Genomic DNA, 4,860 nt, shown 5'->3' with positions numbered 1-4,860 from the left:
TTGGAACCATTTTGTTAGTTGAACTTATGGTCTGAAAATGACAAAATTTCATTCCTCGTCCCTGAAATTTACATCAACTTTGACTGCTCGTCCTTTTTCTTTTTTTGTGCATCCCTCGTCCCTAATGTATCACAATTCTACATCCCTCGTCCTTCCGTCTATTTTCTGTCTATTTTTTCGTTAAATGAAGTCATGTGCTAAGCATGTGAGGGTAGTTTCGCCATTTTACATATTTCTTTTATTTTATTATTGTAATAATAATAATAATTATAATTATTATTATTATTATTATATTATTATTATTTATTATATACTACAAAATAAACTCAAATTTCAGATCTGCTTTCAGGATTTTTTCAATGAAGAAAGCAGACCCAGATTCCTTCTTCAATCTCGTTCAACCCCCAAATCGAACCCTCAATCTGAAACCCTAGATCAAATTCACAAACCAACTCTTTTTGTATCTTTCTCTCTTTCTGCACTCCTTTTAACTCTCTCCCTTTACCGCCGGTGATATACGGGTCAGACTCGGCCCGACTCTCCAACCCCAATCCCCACCTCGTCATTCATATGATCCTGAACAACCCCAATCCCCACCGGTAATCATATTTGATGTTTATATTTATTAATTTAATTTAATATTTACTTTTTATGCGTTAATAATTATGGAGTATAACTCTCTCGTCTACACTTTTTAGCTAAAATATCAATATATATATTTGATTCCTAGCTGATTTAGTTTAAGATATTTATTTTATAATTAAATATTAACAGAATGACAACAAAATTTATATAACCAATCATCATGTATAGTTTTTACTGGGCAAATTGTGCAAGGATAGCAATGATGTGACAAGTTGTGTTAATATAGAGAAAAGTAAAATTGCAGAAATATTCAGAATCATGTCGTGAATCTATCTGTATAATCTCAGATCCTAATTTGAAGAAACGAGTCCGGATTTCTAGGTCAAAGTTCGAAATTGAAAAGTCAACCGTATCTTCAATCTTCAAATTCAGATGTTGTAAATTGTTTCAGGTTAATTGACGATGAACGAATGTTAGGATTGTGATTAGGAATGTTTTTCTTGAATCAATTTGAGATGAGAAACATTAATTGATGAATTTTAGTAAGGAAACAAGGGGAATCTGTTATATTTATCATCATAATTAAGTAATCATGTAATTTATAATATAAAGATTAAGACATAGGATATGAGGCTTATTTAAGTGAAAAGATGAAGTAGTCATTATCACAAACTGTAACACCCTAATATCTATTGTATATAAGTGTAAATATAGTACATAAAGCGTAGGAATAATTCTGGAATAAAACAGAAGTCGGATTTTGATCAGGCCTAAGTGCGCTCAGCGCACACTTAGGGGTGCGCGCGGCGCACTCCTACTGTAGCCGGGTTCTGCCTTTTAATTAGATATTTTGGAAGGGCATTGTGGTAATTTCACTTAGGGGACGAGTTAAGTGTAACATCCCGCCTTTTTTCCGTTTACTTTTCCGTTTAACTATTTAAAGTCCGTTATATGATTATGACATCCCTCGTTAATACGCGTTTTAAAATATCTCGTTTAGGTAATTCACGCACCCGCAACCGAACTAGAGGGACCATTGTTGCCAAGAGAGCAAAGAGGTGACTAGGTCAACTAGTCAACCCTTCACTCTCATCCATTCATTTATTTCCTTTTCTTTTTCCATTTTCTCTAATATTTTCACCAAATCTCTCAAACACCACTTCAAGGATTCATCATCCAAATCAAATCGAGCAAGCATCCATCTAAACAAATTGCATATTCGGAATCCTCTCATCTTCCTCTTCGATTCCATACCGATTTCATCAAGTTTGGGTAACTTTCTAAAATCACTAGATTTTGTGTTCTTGATGTTTTTAACTTATAAAGTTGTTAATTAGTGTCTATGGCTCAAGTCTAACATGATTATATGATTTATATGCTCGATTTCGTTATTTGAAATAACTAGCATGAACATAAACTTTGGTGTGTTTGATTTGGAAATTTGGTTGCTTAAATGTTGTTGTTATGGTAAAGTGCAAGTATTAAATGTGTTACTAGTAGCACTAGCTTCAATTTGATGTGTAGGTTGTTTTAGAAAACTTCATAAACTTGATTATTGGTTTTGGTGGATTTGGGTTAGGGTTTGATGAACTTGAAATGAACTTTTGATGCTTTGAATGACATGAAATGTTATTTGTAAGTGTTAGGTTGTATTGTATGCTTGATCACCTTCGAAACGGCATATCATTCATGTAAATTGGTTGCCGAATCATCGAATTTCATTTATGAACTTGAGTGCATTTAATGAGGAGCTTTGAATGTGGTTTTGGTTGTTGTAAAAGTAAATGTGATGGATGAAATGTGTTTAGTTGTTTTCCTTGTCAAAATACCTTTCCGATGATATAAGATACATACTTTGGTTGTTTGCGAGTCATAAATGGTGATTGGTTGAAGTTAGGTTCGTGCATAAAACTTAAAAACTGCCAGAATTCTCTGCACAGGTAATGGCGCGGCGCGCCATATACCCGCGCGGCGCGCCAAAGTGGTCTGTCCAACTTTGTCAATTTTTGAATAATGTTTGCTATGCTACGCACCTCCGATTCACACGTAACTTGTTCTAACATGCTCATACATGATTAAAAACCTCAGAAAAATAGTTCGGGACCCGACCCGAACGTGTTGACTTTTTCGTTGACTTTGACCGACCAAAGTTTGACTTTTTGTCAAACTTAACCAAATGATTATGCAACCTTCCTAACTTGTTTCTATACTTGTATCTTGCATGAAACTTGACAATTTGATTTCACATGCTACATAATCGAGTCGTAACGAGCCGTAGGACTAATTGAACATCTTTGACCTATCGTGTTTACCGTTATTGATACGACCTATTTGTTTAGGTCAAGACTAGCACTATCCTTCGCACACGTTACTTTGTGAAGTACTTTTCATACGTGCACTCAAGGTGAGATTATAGTCCCATCTTTCAAACAACTTTTATGCTTTAAACTATGGGATGAGAAACATATACGTATCATACTTTTATACATTGAACACAAGTACGAAAACGAACATTCCACGTACGGGTTTGAACAAAAAGCCTCAATTCAATTATCATTAGTTACACTTGCAGGGTGTAAACGTGAACTTATATTATGTGATCACATGGGCTTGACGAGCCTCATTCGGACGGTTCGCTACCGTTAGCGGATGAAATATATTTTCGGGTCTAGTGTATGTTCTAACACTACGCAAAGGGTGCAAAACAGTTAAGTTTGATAATTGGGTGCCCGCGAAACAATATAACAACTTTGGAATGCAAATGATTTTGATAATCATATTATATTAAATCTTGTGGTTCAAATGCAACGTTTACTAAAACACCTATGATTTCACCAACGTTTTCGTTGACAGTTTTCTATATGTTTTCTCAGGTCCTTGAAAGCTACTTGATACATGCTTCCGCACTCTTTTTGATACTTGCTTGGATGTCGAGTATACATGCATAGTTGGAGCGTCTTTTGACTACTTTAAATTGTGTCGCATAGGTTTCATTCGTACGTTAAACATTGTAATGTAACTAGTCTTTGAACTACATCTGTAAACTTGAAACATCCTTTTACTTATGAAATAGATGCGACATATTTTGGTCAAACGTCATGATAAAGACTTATGACCACGCTACGGGACCGAAGTAGTCGGCGCCGTCAAACATGATTTGGTCGGGTCGCTACAGATGGTATCAGAGCATTGGTTGTAGGGATTTAGTGTTCATTGGTGTCAACCCTGAGTCATAGGGTACATTGGTGAGTCTAGACTACAACCGGCATATAGACTTGAAGTAGGAGTTACTTGACTACTTGTGCATCTTACTCGAACTCGTCTATTACATCAAATTCTTATTCAATCTTAATCTCACGTTACTTAATTTAATTGACGCGCCACCTTGACTATATGAATTAGTGTCGAATGCACATATGAATTAGGGTAATATGATTTCCGGGATTATATTACGGTGACTCATATGAACATTCCGACATTATGACATAAAGAATTTAAGGCGAGTCAAGGAAAATTTTTCTCTATCCTTATTCCATATCACGGTTAGTATTATTAAGAATACTAATCAACGGTATTCTTGTGTTTTGAAGGAACAATGCCTCCTTGTCGTGTGCCACGCCATGAGACTCCCGAACAAGCTCTACAACGAATGATAGCCACCGCCGTGGAAGCGGCCATGGCCGATCACTCCTCCAACAATAACAACAACCACAACAACAACAACAATGGAGCCGGTAACTCAAACGAAGGGTGCTCCTACAAATCCTTCATGGGGTGCAAACCTCACACTTTTGATGGAACCGGGGGACCGGTCATCCTCACCCGATGGTTTGAGCAAACGGAAGCCGTCTTTAGCATAAGCGGTTGTCGAGACCAAGACAAGGTCAAATATTCCACCCACACATTTGTCGGTATCGCCCTCATGTGGTGGAACACGTATGTACAATCGGTGGGTACCTATGAAGCTCACGCCCTCTCTTGGGCCGATTTGAGAGAGAGAATGATCGTCGAATTTTTCCCTCGTGAAGAAACCCGAAAGCTCGAACAAGAGCTAAGGACTTTAAAGGCGGTCGGAAACGATCTCAAGGCCTACAATCAACGATACGCCGAGCTATCCTTGATGTGTCCCAACCTCGTGAACCCCGAATCTCAAAGGGTTGAACTCTATATGGATGGTCTTCCAAAGAGCATCAAACAAGGAGTGATGTCATCCAAACCCGCTAACCTACAACAAGCTTTGAACATGGCCCGCCAATTGATCGAAACGGTTGACGA

The sequence above is a fragment of the Rutidosis leptorrhynchoides genome, chromosome 2, assembly GCF_046630445.1.
Source record: "Rutidosis leptorrhynchoides isolate AG116_Rl617_1_P2 chromosome 2, CSIRO_AGI_Rlap_v1, whole genome shotgun sequence".
Taxonomy (NCBI): Eukaryota; Viridiplantae; Streptophyta; class Magnoliopsida; order Asterales; family Asteraceae; genus Rutidosis; species Rutidosis leptorrhynchoides.
The sequence above is the reverse complement of the archived record's forward strand: the minus strand, read 5'-3'. Positions refer to the sequence as shown.